Source organism: Tachysurus vachellii, chromosome 16 (assembly GCF_030014155.1).
Source record: "Tachysurus vachellii isolate PV-2020 chromosome 16, HZAU_Pvac_v1, whole genome shotgun sequence".
NCBI lineage: Eukaryota > Metazoa > Chordata > Actinopteri > Siluriformes > Bagridae > Tachysurus > Tachysurus vachellii.
In genome coordinates this window covers 22,180,683-22,200,682 of record NC_083475.1, presented here as the reverse complement: position 1 = coordinate 22,200,682, position 20,000 = coordinate 22,180,683, and the positions used below count along the sequence as shown (strand labels likewise).

General features: G+C 42.9%; 1 protein-coding gene across 1 annotated transcript in view; it reads left to right on the top strand.

Annotated features, from left to right (window-relative positions):
• The window catches only part of syt1a (synaptotagmin Ia), a 205,340-nt gene that overhangs the window by 96,343 nt on the left and 88,997 nt on the right, over positions 1–20,000 (top strand). Inside the window, exon 3 of the mRNA XM_060889779.1 lies at positions 12,302–12,370. The gene's annotated coding sequence lies outside the window, so the exon portion shown is untranslated. The remainder of the gene's footprint in view (positions 1–12,301; positions 12,371–20,000) is intronic.

Below are 20,000 nucleotides of genomic sequence, written 5' to 3'. Positions count from 1 at the left end.
ACAGTGTGTTAGTGTTACAGTGTATTATTAGTGTGTTACAGTGTATTATTAGTGAGTTACAGTGTATTATTAGTGTGATACTGTTGGTGTATTGGTGTTACAGAGTGTTAGTGTTACAGTGTATTAGTGTGTTACTGTTACAGTGTGTTAGTGTTACAGTGTATTAGTGTGTTACAGTGTATTATTAGTGAGTTACAGTGTATTATTAGTGTGTTACTGTTATTGTATTAGTGTTACAGTGTGTTAGTGTTACAGTGTATTAGTGTGTATCAGTGTATTATTAGTGAGTTACAGTGTATTATTAGTGTGTTACTGTTATTGTATTAGTGTTACAGTGTGTTAGTGTTACAGTGTATTAGTGTGTGTCAGTGTATTATTAGTGAGTTACAGTGTATTATTAGTGTGTTACTGTTATTGTATTAGTGTTACAGTGTGTTAGTGTTACAGTGTATTAGTGTGTGTCAGTGTGTGTTTGTGTTACAGTGTGTTAATGTGTGTTAGTGTGTGTTACAGTGCATTATCAGTGTTACAGAGTGTTTTGTGTATTTCAGTGTATTATTGTGTTAGTGTGTTCGTGTGTGTTAGTGTGTTACAGTGTATTAGTGTGTTTCAGTGTGTTAGTGTGTTACATTGTTTTAGCGTGTTAGTGTATTACTGTGTTAGTGTGTGTTACTGTGTGAATTGAAGTGTGTAGTAACACAATTAGCAACAATTAACCATCACTATGGCAAATTGTTGCCATGGAGATCTCTGACCTAGTTGGAATAGTTGCCAACCTAGTTTTGCCAACCAGCCTTTGCACACATACACACACATGTCCACATAAACACACACATACACACACATGTCCACATAAACACACACGTACACACACATGTCCACATAAACACACACATGCACACATATGTCCACATAAACACACACGTACACACACATGTCCACATAAACACACACATACACACATATGTCCACATAAACACACACGTACACACACGTACACATAAACACACACATACACACACATGTCCACATAAACACACACATACATACACATGTCCACATAAACATACACACACATGTCCACATAAACACACACATACACACACATGTCCACATAAACACACACATACACACATGTCCACATAAACATACACGTACACACACATGTCCACATAAACACACACGTACACACACATGTCCACATAAACACACATACACACACATGTCCACATAAACACACACATACACACACATGTCCACATAAACACACACATACACACACATGTCCACATAAACACACACATACACACACATTTCCACATAAACACACATACACACACATGTCCACATAAACACACACATACACACACATGTCCACATAAACATACACATACACACATATGTCCACATAAACACACACGTACACACACATTTCCACATAAAACACACATACACACACTTGTCCACATAAACACACACATACACACAAAATGTCCACATAAACACACACGTACACACACATGTCCACATACAGTAAACACACACATACACACATGTCCACATAAACACACACGTACACACACATGTCCACATAAACACACACATATACACACATGTCCACATAAACACACACGTACACAAACATGTCCGCATAAACACACACATACACACACATGTCCACATAAACACACAAAGTTTACACATGTTTGACATCTGAGATCCCTGGTGACATGTGGCCCACTTACAACTGGCCTTCCAATCCTATTTACAGCCCCACTCTTTCTCTCTCGCTCTCTCTCTCTCTCTCACACACACACACACACACACACACACACACACAGGAAACTCAGGAATGGTTAATTGTGTTATTTTATATAACAGCCCATTAGTCTCCTTTTCACATGAGAGAGATGTTCTCTAGTCCCCACTGTCCTCTAGTCCCCATTGTCCTCTAGTCCCCACTGTCCTCTAGTCCGCACTGTCCTCTAGTCCGCACTGTCCTCTAGTCCGCACTGTCCTCTAGTCCCCACTGTCCTCAGACCCCCACTGTCCTCAGGCCCCCAGTGTTCTCTAGTCCCCACTGTCCTTTAGTTCCACCTGTCCTCTAGTCATGATTATTCTCTAGTCCCCACTTTTCGTCAGTACGTTCTCTCCTCTATTCCTCATCTTTCGCTACTCCTCATTGTTCACTTTCCTATAATTCACAAATTTCTTAAGTCTCCGTTTCCTAAATTCCTGTTCTGGTCCAGCGGTTTCACTATTTTTAAATTTCCTTATTTTTGACTGTTTAAGGCTTTGCATCGTCCCATTTATGAATATTGTCCTCTTTCCCTGTCCCCTAGTTTCCAGTGTCCACCAGTAACTATATTAAACTTTAGTAGTGTTAAAAAACTTGTTTAACCCACTCTTTCCATGTGCTCAGGGATGGAGCCCCCGACTGTCTGTGATCGGGTGGTGTTTTTTCATGACTAGAATAATGTGACATTAAACTCTGACTGACTCACGAGGAAAGTTATTTTACATGTTTGAATGACAAACTGCACTTTAATAAGATTGAGCACCTTCAGAACCCTGACATTTCAAATCTCAATTTTATCCTTTCATTTTTCACTCGTCTTTCACTCCTGAGTTCTTCCTGCATTGAATATGTTTTTTCTTTCTCTCTTTGAGCTTTTGCATTGAGCTGATGGCGTAGGCTGATGCGTGTGAATAAGTTTTGGCTCCGATCCAAACCCAAGTACGTGTATAGATAGTGTTCTAATTAAAGGGTCGGCCATTTTACAAAACGCCCCAAATGCTAGAAATGCAAAGAAGTCTTTGATGGTGTTCATATGAAACTGTTATATCCCATAATGCACTCTGAGGAGGATGTTAATGAATGTAAGATGCAGATGAGTTTGTTCAAATCTAATATATGAATTTAAAGCCAACTGATCTAACTAGAGGTCAGATATATTCAGTGCCTTTGTGTCCTCTGTAAAGATTTCACTGTGTTCATTTAACTACAGCAATAATCTCGTATGCTAATTGGCCAATTATTAAAGTTATTTCCTTTCTAATTTACATTTTGTGCTGCAGTAGTTCTGACCATGTGATCTTTAAAGTTTAACTAACCTAACTTATTAGAGCGAGCACTAATAAGAAAACTTGCCAGCATTGAGACAAAGCTTTTATTTTTCCTTAGTCATAAAGTCTTGACAAAGACATCAAAGTGGTTAGTGATTTGCAATTCTGAGTGGAGGTTTAAAGTTTGTGCTTTACACATCGAGCCAATTAAAAGCACAAAACAATTCTCGCCCGCGCAACATCACAGAAACCTTTCGTCTCAAAAGGAGCCTCATTCATCGTCTCCATCTGTTCTTCGGTCCAAACACTCTTCAGTGTTTTTCACTGTCCTTCTGTACTGTATGTTTGAATTTGAAGCACTCAGTAATCAGCCTTGATCCAGGTTCAGTTCATCTCATCGTACATAAACACATTCTGTTCATTATTTAACACTATTTCTAAGGTTGCTTCCTTTAATCCAAAGCCAACTCTAATAACATTATGACACAGCTATACTACAACATTCAGCGTTCTCAGAACACTAATATTTACAAACACCAACATTCTCCAGCTACCACCATATTTACCAATGACACTACCGTTTATCTTTAGACACTTAAATACATACAACATCAAACACCAACGTTCAACATCTAAGACAAACATTCACTATTAAACTCCTAAATGCAACATTCATCATTAAATACTACCAAACACAAACATTTAACACCTTACACAACATTCTCAACACCAAACACTGACAATTGCCTTAAACATTATACATCTTTGACACTTAAAGCACTAACATTCACCACCAAACTCCATCAAACACCAACGTTCTTCATCAAAAACAAAATATTTCACCATCAACATTAAACTTTATGTTTAGTCACTTAAACACTAACGCTCACCATCAAGCACCGCCTTACACCAACCACTCCAAAATAGCCCTCTTTTCAAAGACACACCCATCTCCCCCTCTCAAAGACACGCCCTTCTCTTCTTCTCAAAATAAACACCCATGTTCCTCTCACTTGGAGATGCACCCATCTTGACCTCTCAAAATAAACACCTGTCTGCCCCAGTCAGAGACACGCCCATCTCCTCTTCTCAAAATAAACACCTGTCTGCCCCAGTCAGAGACACGCCCATCTCCTCTTCTCAAAATAAACACCTGTCTGCCCCAGTCAGAGACACGCCCATCTCCTCTTCTCAAAATAAACACCTGTCTGCCCCAGTCAGAGACACGCCCATCTCCTCTTCTCAAAATAAACACCTGTCTGCCCCAGTCAGAGACACGCCCATCTCCTCTTCTCAAAATAAACACCTGTCTGCCCCAGTCAGAGACACGCCCATCTCCCCTCACTAAATTTCATCTATATTACAGGACCTGAGTCCTAGACCACATCAGTGTGTGTGTGTGTGTCATCAGTGAAGAAGCAGTTGGGCTTCGGCGTCTATTTCATGTTTGCTACTTTAGCCTTTTGGCTCCAATGCAAAACTAGACAAACAAACACTGGTCACCAATCAGGTCTCGGCTGATGGAGCACAATTGAGGTCATTGGAGATAGAGAGAATGAGCAGGAAATGAAGGTAGACGGTGTGGGTTCCCCTGTGACTCTGAGACACAGTGTGCTGTCCTCCAGAGGTGGTGTGTCCTGTGTGTAAACAGGATTACTAAGATGAAGACGAGAGCAGTGTTTACTCTCCCTCCTCCTCACAGACTGAAGATGATGAAGAAGTGCAGAGATCTTTCAGCACTAAGGCAAGAGTGCAAATAAACACAGACGTGTGAGTGTTTATAGAGGCAGCAAAAGAGAAGAGAGACAGACAGAGATACAAAGAGAAACAGAGAAAGAAAAGTGGAGACACTAAGACACAGCATTCCCAACACTTAACCACTGCCAGAGACACGCCCATCTCCTTTTCACAAAGACACGCCCATCTCCTTTTCACAAAGACACGCCCATCTCCTTTTCACAAAGACACACCCATCTTCCCCTTCAAAGACACGCCAATCTCCCCCTCTCAAAGACACGCCCATCTCCCCCTCTCAAAGACACACCCATATCCTGCTCTTGAAATAAACACCTGTCTGCCCCAGTCAGAGACACGCCCATCTCCCCTCACTGAAATGCACACCCACCACATCTCCCCCACCACATGACACACCCTTCACCAATCGGTCCCGGTCTCAAAAAAAAAAAAACATAATGTATCATCTATCCGTCTCACCCACCTGTCTCACTCAGTACTCACCCTCCTGTCTCACTCAGTACTCACCCACCTGTCTCACTCAGTACTCACCCACCTGTCTCACTCAGTACTCACCCTCCTGTCTCACTCAGTACTCACCCTCCTGTCTCACTCAGTACTCACCCACCTGTCTCACTCAGTACTCACCCACCTGTCTCACTCAGTACTCACCCACTTGTCTCACTCTGTACTCACCCACCTGTCTCACTCTGTACTCACCCACCTGTCTCACTCAGTACTCACCCACCTGTCTCACTCAGTACTCACCCACCTGTCTCACTCAATACTCACCCACCTGTCTCACTCAGTACTCACCCACCTGTCTCACTCAGTACTCACCCACCTGTCTCACTCAGTACTCACCCTCCTGTCTCACTCAGTACTCACCCACCTGTCTCACTCAGTACTCACCCACCTGTCTCACTCAGTACTCACCCACCTGTCTCACTCAATACTCACCCACCTGTCTCACTCAGTACTCACCCACCTGTCTCACTGTCTCACTCAGTACTCACCCTCCTGTCTCACTCAGTACTCACCCTCCTGTCTCACTCAGTACTCACCCACCTGTCTCACTCAGTACTCACCCACCTGTCTCACTCAGTACTCACCCACCTGTCTCACTCAGTACTCACCCTCCTGTCTCACTCAGTACTCACCCACCTGTCTCACTCAATACTCACCCACCTGTCTCACTCAGTACTCACCCACCTGTCTCACTCAGTACTCACCCACCTGTCTCACTCAGTACTCACCCTCCTGTCTCACTCAGTACTCACCCACCTGTCTCACTCAGTACTCACCCACTTGTCTCACTCCATACTCACCCACCTGTCTCACTCAGTACTCACCCACCTGTCTCACTCAGTACTCACCCACCTGTCTCACTCAATACTCACCCACCTGTCTCACTCAGTACTCACCCACCTGTCTCACTCAGTACTCACCCTCCTGTCTCACTCAGTACTCACCCACCTGTCTCACTCAGTACTCACCCACCTGTCTCACTCAATACTCACCCACCTGTCTCACTCAGTACTCACCCACCTGTCTCACTCAATACTCACCCACCTGTCTCACTCAGTACTCACCCACCTGTCTCACTCAGTACTCACCCTCCTGTCTCACTCAGTACTCACCCTCCTGTCTCACTCAGTACTCACCCTCCTGTCTCACTCAGTACTCACCCTCCTGTCTCACTCAGTACTCACCCACCTGTCTCACTCAGTACTCACCCTCCTGTCTCACTCAGTACTCACCCTCCTGTCTCACTCAGTACTCACCCTCCTGTCTCACTCAGTACTCACCCTCCTGTCTCACTCAGTACTCACCCTCCTGTCTCACTCAGTACTCACCCTCCTGTCTCACTCAGTACTCACCCACCTGTCTCACTCAGTACTAACCAACCTGTCTCACTCAGTACTCACCCACCTGTCTCACTCAGTACTCACCCACCTGTCTCACTCAGTACTCTCCCACCTAATTTAAACCTATATTTTATTATCCTGAGGTTTGACATTTGTATGGAATTTAACTTACATTTATAAATATACTTGTGATATTTAGTTGTGTTATTAAGTCAGACGGTGAGATCGTGCTGTAACCTGATGTGTGTTTATGCTGAAACAGAGAAAGGGATTTGGACTCGGAACAATAAACGACAGCTAGCAGTCCTCATTTGTCTTCCATTCACCTATTAAAAGGCTCAGCAGGCTTCACTTTGTAAAAAAATAAAAAAATACAAACTCAATTTCGAAGCTTATCAGCATGTGTTCATGAAACTGGCTGGAGCGTTTTCGTTGTTTGGGAGGACACACGGACTCTACATTTGTCTCTAAGATTAATTGAAGATGCAAAATGAGAGAAATTGAATAAAAAAAACAAAACAAATGTGTGATGGAGACAATCTGTCTCTCTTTATTCTGTCTGTCTGTGTGACACCTCGGCTGTGTGCTGAGGATAAACGACGATGAGGAATCAGCACACGCTTCATAACGCCCACAGAAGATGTGAGCTCTACAGAAATCAATATTTCATAGCAGGATTTCTCCCACAGATAAACAATGGCTCTGTTGAAGTATCTTGCGTTTAAATAATGGATCAGGGAATAATAGGGATCAGCTACGTACACTTTGACCGTGAATTCTTCACCCTGAGTTTGACTTACAGATCAAACAGCTTTGTTTCCTCCTACACTGAGACTGGCTGCAAAGATCTCACACACTGGCCTTGAAGGTTGTTCCTTATGAACTGGAGTCTCTTTACACAGCTGCTTCCCTGAATCAGGGATGATGGCTGTAAAGACCGAGCATTAATAATGTAAAGGTTATGAGTTCAAATCCCAAAAGACAACGCTGGGTTCTTGGCTGAGGTCCTCGTAGATCTTCTAGACAAAGAGATGAGTGGCATTATTTAACAAGAACAAAAGTGTTCCTCAAGGATGCTTTAGATGTTTAAGGGCTGTTGCTTTGTAACATGGTCCTGCTTTAAGTAAAGGATGGAGGAAATCATCCTTTTGTCTTTTTCTGAACTTTACTAATAAATTGCCTGTTTTATGTGACTGGAGAAGACATTACTTTAGATCTGGTGCCACCATGTGCTTGAGTTTTGGTTTCTGTTCATGCCTTTGTCCTGTCAGTGGTTTACTACCCGATTGTGTTCACCTGTTCTGTGTTAGCCTCAGAGCTAACTAGCTAATTAGCTTGTCTGCGTACACTTTGTTGTTGTCATCAGATGCACAGATGTCATTGATGCACTTGTGTCTTGATGCACTCGTTATTAGTGTGAGACGTTATTAGCTATTTACAGCTACTACATTACTGAAATAAACCTTTCTATCCTATCTCCCTCCCTCAGCCCAGGGCAGAGCAGCCTCGCTCTTTAGCATGTCAGCCATTTTGAATAGTTCAAACTAAATGCTACACATTGGAGAAAGAAGATTTGGGATGTAACTAAACACTTCACTGCATTCTCAGTACAAATAAGACTCAGTTTCCGAATGCTTTCCGGTTCAACACTCGCTCTTTGTATAAAAACCGTTTAAACTCCACGCAGGAGACTTAGTTTGACACACCAGCAGACATGTCTGTGTCTCGGCTGTCGCTTTCGTCGATCGTTAAAAGGAAGAAAGTCACGATGTGTTGAAGAGAGTAATAACTTTATAACATGGTTAATTTGGTTATAATATCAGCGCATACATGACTCCGGGTCATAGGTCATTTGTATACAAGCCTTCTGATTGTTCCTCAAGCTGAAAAGGGAACTGAATTAAATTCATCTTCTACAAAAATATAAAGATTGATGCTTTTTGTGAATCCGTGAGCACACTTCAACTGTTTATTATTGTTATTTAGCAGCTAATATAAAATGAATGGAACAAATTTGGGATATAGGGTTAGGATATATCCAGCAGGAGTAACTCAGCAGTCTCAGACACTTTTGGTGAAAGTAAACAGAAGCTGAAGGGGGTCACGGTGTCTTAGTGGTTAGCACGTTCGCCTCACACCTCCAGGGTTGGGGGTTCGATTCCCGCCTCTGCCTTGTGTGTGTGGAGTTTGCATGTTCTCCCCGTGCCTCGGGGGTTTCCTCCGGGTACTCCGGTTTCCTCCCCCGGTCCAAAGACATGCATGGTAGGTTTATTGGCATCTCTGGAAAATTGTCCGTAGTGTGTGAGTGTGTGAGTGAATGAGTGTGTGTGTGTGTGTGTGTGCCCTGTGATGAGTTGGCACTCCATCCAGGGTGTATCCTGCCTTGATGCCCAATGACGCCTGAGATAGGCACAGGCTCCCCGTGACCCGAGGTAGTTCGGATAGGCGGTAGAAGATGAAATGATGAAACAGGAGCTGATCACATGCACAGACACATAAGATGAAGAACGCTGCCATGAGATTAGTCATATATGTGTTAATGTACAGTACGAGTCGTTAAGCTAAAGGAAGTGCTGATTCTGATCATGAACATACTGGTGTGTTTGGTGTCAGTCCTTTCCAACCATGTGAAAATCCCTGCGAATGACGTGCTTTTGATTTCAGTTTCAGGAGAGTTGATGAAATTGAGACTGTTCTTGGTAACTCTGAATTTTGGAAGTGTATCTTACAGAGCTGTTCTGATGGATGAGAGAAAAAACAAGGCGAGGGAACAACTGACGCGAGAAAATGGGGAATGAGGGATAAGTGCCATGGCTGGTCATGAAAGGAGAACCTGGTGCTGAATCATGTTTGGCCTTCACACACTCACACACCACCAGCGGAAGCTGATTAGCTGGCAACAGAGACGGGATGTGGTGTCGAATGGCCACCAATTTCACACCGTTTGTTTCAGGAGTCTTGGCTGGTAAACAGCTCAGCGCTCCATTGATAAGCACTCCTAAAGCTCCATGTTCTTTGGGATTTGCTTGCATGCCAAAGCAGCTGGACGCTCTGGACGCCAGCCAATCACCACATCAGGAGCTTTAGAGTAACTAGAGCCAGTGTTAAACACAACACACTCTGAATGTACTGATGTCTGGGGACAAGTGATGAGCCTGATGAATGGAAAACAACTGGACACATTAGACACTGCAAACAAGGTCCAAAAATGGTCTCTGTTTATCATTGGTACCTGCACAAACATGGCTTTGACCAATGAAACAACAGTCCCGCCCCTAATGCCACTGTCTGAATCTGAACTCTGTAACTGAACAGACTGATTAGAAAGTTTCCACTGCAATCAGACCACGCCCCTCATCACAGTGTAACCAATAGCAATGCATTTTCAGTCACCATGACTACTGACATGCCAATCAGATCACACTTCCTGATCCTAGTGCTTTCAGATTCCAAATATTCCCTCACTGATCTCTAAGCAGTCCGACTGCAGTTCCTCTAGTGTTCCTGACGGCTTCTGCTCTCCGGACCTTCCCCAGCCATCCTGATGCCCTTCTTCTGGTTGGAGCGTCATCACTTGTAGGTGTTCAGTGATAAACCACAACAGTCAGTGAACAGATTTCATGTTAAACTTAAAACGAATCTCTTGGTTGCACTTTTTGACCATATAGTCTGGTTTCTCTCAATGCTCCTTGCTCATATCATCTCAGGGAGCTTTCATGTGTTGATGTCCAGTAGATCAGAGCTGCAGTTGTTAGGTTGTTATCATGGTGTGGAGTCTAGTGCTCCAAGGATCTGCAGATATATTAGATATTATTTAGCATGTGATATTAGTCACAGACAGGATCATGACTTCAGGACCATAGCAGCCGTTATGTGCTCTGCCTTATCGTCCCTTATGCTCTCGCTCTCAGGGTTATCTGCTGTGGCACTGTGGCTCACAGTCATTTATAAAACGCTGAGTTTTTCATATGCGGGAAAATAAATCGCCTGTCTAGGATTTTTTCCACTTCCACACCTGTCAGGAGAAAGCAATAGCTTTTAATCTGTGCATCAAAGCCACAAAGGAAAATAAACCCTCTCTCATTCTCTTCTTCTTCTCTCCTCCAGTGTTTATCGATAACCCCTTTCATATTCTCATTTTTCATTTGCAGCACAGAGCGTTGTGTGTATGAGGAAGATTTCCAGGTTGTGATAGGAGCTGGTTTGAAATCTCAGGATCAGAACATCTCAAAGAGGCTCAGGGTGCTGATCTGAGTCCAATAAAAATTAGAACCTTTCTGGCTTTCATTATGTTGATATTTGGTCACATATGAAAGCTGAAACTCTGCCTTTAAGTCCGGGGCAGAGATAATATGTGAGGAATAAAATACACCAGTGTGTGTGTGTGCAGTTACAACAGGGTGGTGTAATACAGAAGAGATGTTCTCACCCCCAACCCCAAGCAGTTTAAAGAACGACACGCGTTCTCTCCAGTGCAGAACTCAGCAAAGGTGGAGCTCTACATCAACATGTAAAGATACTGATTATCAATTTCTGACCTCTGACCTGGACTTAAACTGTGACTACAGAAAGTGTCTCCATATCCACGAAAACACTCGATATTCTCCTGCTCTCTATAACACAGACAGAGAGACAGATGGAGATTACAGAGCTGATGGAAAAACCAACAGAAGGAAATGACATGGGTTCTTCTGGGTGTTTTCTTTTGATGCTTGTGTTTGGAGTTGATGATCACAAGGGGAAATCTTTACTCTGAGCAAAGACCAAAGGCTTTCAGAGCCTCAGGACTTCATGATTCATCATGTTCTGTTTTAAATTCTTCTGATTTAAACATCATTTAAGTTCTTATTAATTCCTGGTCAATATTCATCAGATAGTTAATCACACATTAGCTCATGGGCTCATAGGCTGTGTTCTAAACCACCAGAGGAACTCTAGAGAACTCCAGAGGAACCAAGATAGAGGAGAGTCTTGAGGAACCAGAAATAGAACAAAGTAGACAATAAACATTTAGGGATTCGTGGAAATAGGGAGGATTGTGCACTAGGAAATAGATCTATTGGAACAGGGAACACTTACACTATATGACCAAAAGTATGTGCACTCTGTCAATCATGCACACATGCACTTCTTCTCCAAACTGTTCCCATCATCTCTGAGTCACACAGTTGTCCTGAACGTCTCTGTGTGTAACTTTACAGTTTCCTTCAGTAGAACTAAGAGTCCAAATCCTGCTCCATCATGGCAATGTACCTGTGCACAAAGCAGCTCCATGAAGACATGGTGTGGAGGTGAAGGTAGGAGTTAAGAACTCAAGTGTCCTACACAGAGCCCTGACTCTGACTCAACACCACTGAACACCTTTGGGATGAACTGGAGCAGGAGTCTCCTCAACACCCTGAACATCAGAGTCTGAGCTCACTAAGTCTGGAATTTTATTATAACATATGATATGAAAATGTAGGTGATCTCATAACTGTTCATTTATTTATTTATTTATTTATTTATTTATTTATTTATTTATTTATTTATATGAGTGCAATGGCCTGATGTAGTGAACACTACATAGTGAACACAGTGTGGTTTGGGCCACAAGACTGAAGGTGTTTTAACCTCTGCTCTATGTCTTCCAGATCAGAAGCACAACTTGCCATCGATTGGAGCGAGAGGGAATTCCAGCGGCACACACCATTGAGTTAAAGGTTAGTCTCTGTTCTATGGCTTCAAAGACTCCACACACACATGCATGCACGCACACACACACACACACACACACAGATTCATTAGAAATGCCAAAGGCTGGAGAGTTGCCTCAGCCATTCATTGTCCAACACCTGCACAGCTTTCATCCTCGCTTTGGCCGCCACTCGGTTATGACACACACACACACACACACACACACACACACGCGCGCGCACACACACACTCAGAGCAAACAACATGCACAGCCCAGTGGGAAATCAATACCTATTCCACTACACTGATATATATTTATATAAGTGTGTTCATTCAGTACATCAAGGCAATTTTGTTTTCTCTTAACACACACAAACACACACACACACACACACCTTTTCTCCATCCTTTGTCAAAAACACATACCCATAATGTGTACGCTGTCTCGGGAGAGAGAGGAAAATAAGCAGATTTGCGAGTTGGAGCGTCTCGTCTCTCCTTCATGCGTTGAAGAGTTTCACTAATGAAATATTGATCTCGTCTTCCTGCAAAGATACAAACACGCCGAGCTGAAATATGACAAGCTCCAGACAGAATGCATTTCAGCCCTGGTGCTCGATGGGAAATAAATGTGGCGAGGACATTTTGTTAAATGCTCTTTGAATCTTGTATTTGTAACAAGTTAAACTCTAATTTGACTCTATGAGAAGTCGCTGTAAGTCGCTACGAGCTGACTATTAGGAGACAGGAATGGTGAGCTAAAACACTCTGGAGGGAGGGACCTGGAAACATATAGTGTTTTATAGAAAGAGAGAAGAGGTAGAAAAATTAAAGGATGTTCAGAGAAAATGTAAAGTGAGGAGAAATTAAATAAATGTGAAGTCATATAAACACTGGGAATGTGGGGTCATATAAACACTGGGAATGTGGAGTCATGGGAACACTGGGAATGTGGGGTCATGGGAACACTGGGAATGTGGGGTCATGGGAACACTGGGAATGTGGGGTCATATAAACACTGGGAATGTGGAGTCATGGGAACACTGGGAATGTGGAGTCATGGGAACACTGGGAATGTGGAGTCATGGGAACACTGGGAATGTGGGGTCATGGGAACAGTGGGAATGTGGGGTCATGGGAACACTGGGAATGTGGGGTCATGGGAACACTGGGAATGTGGGGTCATATAAACACTGGGAATGTGGGGTCATATAAACACTGGGAATGTGGGGTCATATAAACACTGGGAATGTGGGGTCATATAAACACTGGGAATGTGGGGTCATGGAAACACTGGGAATGTGGGGTCATGGAAACACTGGGAATGTGGGGTCATATAAACACTGGGAATGTGGGGTCATATAAACACTGGGAATGTGGGGTCATATAAACACTGGGAATGTGGGGTCATGGAAACACTGGGAATGTGGGGTCATATAAACACTGGGAATGTGGGGTCATGGAAACACTGGGAATGTGGGGTCATATAAACACTGGGAATGTGGGGTCATGGAAACACTGGGAATGTGGGGTCATGGAAACACTGGGAATGTGGGGTCATGTTGTGTTCAGTTGCACTGGACTGTGATTCCCATGAATGTGAATGCAGCTCGTATTCGGGTCTGAACTCATTCAAGAAGTGACGTAACCTGCACAGTTATTTTAGCAATTGATGACATCATTAGTTTCCAACAACATGTGTATCATGTTCAGGGAACGCTGTGAGGAAAAAGAGTGAGTTGAGTTGTGTTGTTTTGTGTTGTCATTGAGAGTTTGTGATGATGTAAGATGAACATAAATGAGTGACCAACACTGTGGGGTCAGCAGATGAGTGCAGTGTGAGAAGAACCTGAGGACACGGGAACATGAGGGTTAAAAAATGTGTTCTTACATTGATGACATCACAACACTGTGATCTAAGAGGCTGAAGTATATGTGTGTGTCTGTGTGTTTGTGTGTCTGTGTGTGTGTGTGTGTGTGTGTTAGGTTTCTTCAGGTGTTTCCCGCAGTGCACTTGGCCATTCTAGCCCCATTAAAATGCCACTTTTGTGTGACGCGTTGAGACTCGAAGCTCAGACTCCGGAGAAAAGGGAGCCAATTTTTCATCGTTATTGGATGTGACATATCCAAAACGGCCGAGCGGTGAGAGCTGAGAGAGAGAGAGAGAGAGAGAGAGAGAGAGAGAGAGAGAGAGAGAGATGCAGGAGAAGCTCTTGTCCTGATTCATTCCTCTGAAAAACAGACGCAAAACAAAGCAATTCACCTTTAACTGGGTTAAAGTGAGGAATGGACGCCGCACTCGTCTCTCACTTACTCTCTATTGTACTGAGACAGGAGAGAGAGAGAGAGAGAGGGAGAGAGAGAGTTTTGCCCTCGCCTCTCTATCTTCAGTCGTTCAGTATGACTTTATTATGCTAGTTTTGTAAAATGTACTCACTAGCATCAGGCTTTAGATAGTAACACAGTCATACTCAGTATGCTAGCATGCTAATGTAGCTAATGCTAATCTAATCAGGGGAATGACTTCTGGTTTTAAATAAAAACAGTAACACATTTTATTTAAAAAAATGCAACAAACAAAATATAACCATTAACATGAATAAAAAATAATTTAGTAGATTCAACACAATCAAACTCTAATTCAGTATTTAAATTTAAATCGTGAAGTTCCATCTACAAAAGCATCTAGATTCAGTACTTTTGAAGTTGCTAGCAAGGACTGACTGACTAGGGTGTGTGTGTGTGTGTGTGTGTGTGTGTGTGTGTGTGTGTGTGTGTGCGTGTGTGTGTGTGAAGGAGAAGCTAATTAAGCCCATTAAACACTCTAATCAGGGTTTTTTGAATCGTAGCCGCTAACAGGCGTGTTCCTGCTGATAGCTAGCGCTCAGCTGAGTCAGGCTTGGTGATTGATGCTCCATCAAAACACGCAGTCCTGTTTGTTCTTTCTGCTTTAGGCACTTTTATTTATTTTTTATTCTTCTTCTTGCTCTATCTATCTCTCTACCGCTTCATTATCTGATGTCTGACATCCCGCTAATCACTCATAGCTTTTACAAATAATTCAGTAGGAGCTGAGCAGCTAGCTGGATGTTTATCCTTAAACTAAACGAGCTAAACTGTAGGATTGTCAGTCATACAAAAATACGAGACACATTGTGTAGTTCAGTTGTGTGTGTGTGTGTGTGTGCAACACTGTGTATATGTGTGTGGAGCACAGGTGTGTGTGTAGCACACAGGGGTGTGTGTGGAGAACAGGAGTGTGTCTGTGTGTGTGTGTGTGTGTGTGTGTGTGTGTGTGTGGTAGAGTTACAACAGGGCACAGATTACTCACACCTCTTTCAGAACTTGGTGCTTTTGGTGTAAATCTTTCTTGTTTTCTTTTTTACATCATTCCATCTTTTGCATTAAAAAAGCCGGGGGAATAAAAATAAATAAACAAACAAACAAATAAATAAATAAATACATCTATAAAAATAAGACATGATAATAAGTAAAATAAAAACAAATAATTTAATGTGAAAAACTTTCAGAACTTAAAAACAAGCTCATCATCGTGTACAATACATATAGTCTCGTTAACAGACCAAACTTCAGAAAAACCCAATAAATTATTTGTCAGCTTTTAAAAAGCAAATTCGATCTTTAACGTTTCTGCTACGAGTCGTTTGAACGTTATTTTAGAGTCAACAGAGCTAAGATGCAAGCCTTTATGTGTGTGTTTTCCACACTACTAGTGTTGTGTTCCAATCAGATGGTTTAACAAACACTTCTTCCTTCTTGTTGCACAGCTGTATTTGACTCCTCCAATAAACACTCCATCAGAGAACTCTTGTCAAGATGGAATTTGCGACTTCCTCTTCTTCTCCTAATGCTGGAGAAACTCTTATTTCTGGGAAACCCATTTTGTTCCCTGTGTCCTGAGGGTTGTCATGTCGCTGACCCGTGTAAGCTCTGTGGCCACTTGTGCCCCTTTTCCACCGAGGCAGTTTGAGTGCTGGTTCGGAGCCTAATTTAGAACCAGTCCTTTCTTTTTCGACAGCCAAAGCACCGGCTCTGAACCAGGAAAAGTGGTTCTTATGTAGCACCAAAACGTTGCTGGTCTACACTTAAGAACCGCTTGTGTCAGGAGCTGGGGGCGGGGCTGTGGGCGGGGCTACTGTTAGCGCATTTGATAATGTACCTTAAGTATACTAATGTTTAATACACTTTTACTTTACCGCAATATGATCAAATATCAGCACACATGATAGTAGGTAGCTACATGCTAAGGCTAACTTTTTTCTGTGTTAATAATAAAATAACGTTATGTACTTTCTCCATTACAACCTCCGTTTATACAGACTACATGGAGCTGCACGTACACGTTGGATTCGCTGCGTTTGGGTGTTAATGTAGGTTCACAAAGCCATGAGCATTAACAGTAAAGCAACATCCGCCATTGTTGATGTTGTGTTTGTGTTTGTCGCTGCTGCGCTAACGTTGCTGGGACACGTGACACGTATACAGTGACGTCAGACTCGGCTCTGTGATGCTCTCTAACCGATGGAAAGGCAAACTGGTTCTTAGAAGGTTCACCAGTGGAACCAACTTTGAACCAGCACCAGTGCTAGCTGTGAACCAGCACCCGGTTCTTTTTGGTGGAAAAGGGGCACTGGTAATGCGTTGAAAATTTCTTCTTTTGGTTTTGACACCAGACGTCACCTCTTTGAGTTCTTCATTTGTTCTCCACACTTCTTCTTGTAACAGATGACCCAGTTTTCACAATGCCGTTCCTCAACAAGCACTGCCATATACTTGTAGAGGACAGCAATCTTGTTTGGATAAACTGGCTAAAGAACAGAAGTTCCTCGGCGGCCCATAGTTCAGGGTTCTTTACCTCTCGTTCAGTTCACCATTTTTAAAAAACTGCAGCATGGATCTGTAGAAGGGAGTGAGCACAGATAAGCTCAGGAAAAGGTGTCTGTCCAGTCCCAAGTCACCCGCTTGCCTCAGGACTACGCTGGCGATCTTTTCCCAGACTACATCTTCATTGTACAGAAATCTCCATGCAGCTTGTATACTAAAGGCAGCAACTCGGGCCCTCACGTCCACCAGTCCTTGCTCTTGTGACAGGTACTGGAGCACTTAACTCACCCCCAGCCTTAACCAACACATACACATCCGTGTACAACAATTGTAAATATGAAATAAAAACATAACCGAACCCAAAATGTGTCAATACATTAAAAGAGATCGTTATTTAAGGGTCATAAGTATCCTTTTTTTGGGGAGCAAAGACAGAACTGCTCTGCGACAACTGGTGGAAGTGTCTTACATCCAAAACATAAAACCTTGCATAGATCTGGTCTGATTAAATCACAGAACTCCATCGCTAGTCTGTGACGGAGGTGATACATCGTACTAGCATAACTTCCTCCATTCATTACTAGCATAACTTCCACTGAACTCACTGGGAGCATCCATAACTCTGATGGAGCAGTATCTTGTTCTTAACAGTGCTCCTTTTGCTTGTAAAAAGCAAGAGAGCTTTTCTTTTTTAGTCCTGATGCACAGACTCATTGTTATTTACAAACTCTCTTTCCAGAACCTCGATGTCTCTTTGCAAAGCATTAATAGCTGTTTTAACAATAGCAGATGAGTGAAATGAATAGTTTTGACAAAACATTTTAATGTTAGCCTTTCCCACATCCCACTATTGGCTAAGACTGTCAAAAGGAAGCTTCTTTGACCTCCAAATATTCCAGAAATATTTAACATTTTTAAAAAAGAAAAAGTCTTGTAACAACTTAACATTAAAAATCCAATAATAGTTTGATTTTGATGGTCTGAGAAACCACTCGGTGAAATAAAAGTGTTAATCATCCTGCTGTTCCATGTTTTTTCTAGATAAAACCTGTCTAGTCTGTCGAGCACCACTAAGTCTATTGTCAACTACTTTTGACCATATATACTGTTTTATTTTTTCATTTCCTACTCTCCAGACATCTATTAGTTCATTCACTCATCTTCTACCGCTTATCCGAACTACCTCGGGTCACGGGGAGCCTGTGCCTATCTCAGGCGTCATCGGGCATCAAGGCAGGATGGACGGAGTGCCAACCACTCACAGGGCACACACACACACACACACTCTCATTCACTCACGCAATCACACACTACGGACAAATTTCCAGAGATGCCAATCAACCTACCATGCATGTCTTTGGACCGGGGGAGGAAACCGGAGTACCCGGAGGAAACCCCCGAGGCACGGGGAGAACATGCAAACTCCACACACACAAGGTGGAGGCGGGAATCGAACCCCCAACCCTGTAGGTGTGAGGCCAACGTGCTAACCACTAAGCCCACGTGCCCCTCCACTTTCATCATAATTATCAATAACATTCTTTAGTTCTGAAAAGGAACTCAGTCGCTCTGCGCTATTAAAAGGAGCATAAACATTAACAAATACAAAAACAGTACCTTCATGCTCTAACTTTACTACTAATAATCGACCTTTAACTATTTCTTTGATCTTAAAAATGTTAATATCGAGATTTTCAGAGATTAAAATAGCTTCTCCTGCACTAGTTCTTGTCCCATGACTCATTATCAAGTTCCCTTTCCACCACATACCCCATGTAACTTCATTATATATATATATATAATGTATGTATATATATATCTTACTTACACACACCCAAATGCTCCCAGCATGCAGAGAGAGGGAGAGAGAGAGAAAGAGAGAGAGAGAGAGAGAGAGAGAGAGAGAGAGAGAGATTACTGTGTGCTCAGCCTGAGCTCTCCAGAGTCTAAACATAAGCTGAAAACTGTCTGAGGTGTACAAACAAAGGACAAACTCAAGACTCTGGAACAACACATTTTGGTACGATTTGAACTGTTGCCATGTGAAAGAGAACCTGAACGCTGAATCCCACGCTTCAGATCAAAGCTCAGATCTACAGAGATGAGTCACACCAGAGTCTCCAGAACAACACAACCCAAAATGGCCACCTTAAACTTTTCCCTTAAAAGTTGTGACATTCCACAAGAATTTCTTTTTATTTTCCAACACATCATCCTGATCTTCCTAGTAGTCACCTCCAAACAGGGACATGTGAGGAGGTCCAGCACGTGGAAGTCCACCACAGTCCACGGTTCTCTTGCTAGTGTTCAGGTGAAGATGGTTGATCTGACACAAAACCACAAAGGTGTTAATCAGGCTCCTGAATTGCTCCTTGTTTATCCTTCAGAATACCCCTCCACACTACCAGTATCACCAGAGATGATTCTGTCATTCCAGAATCAGAGGTGTGAGAGGTGGGTAGGAATGGAGGAAAAACATTGTCCTGTGGAGCATCCATACTGCTTACAGTCCTCTCATCCTGTAGCCTGCAGTTCAGGGGGTCAGTGATCCAGACCCCAGGGCAGTGTCCTGTATTGCACACAGCTTCCCCAGTGGGGTGGATGGTGTTGGAGGCTTCATCCCCTTTGTCTGCAAGTGATAGTAAGCTTTGTGAATCAGCTGGATAACAGCATCCTGCACTCTGCATGCAAGCTGTAGACAGTCTGCAGGAGGTCCAGTGCAGTTCCTAAGTGTGTCCACATGTGACCCAGGTTGAGCCTCTAAGAGTCTTCATTAGGTGTGATGTCAGAGCTGCAGATCTGCAGTTATGC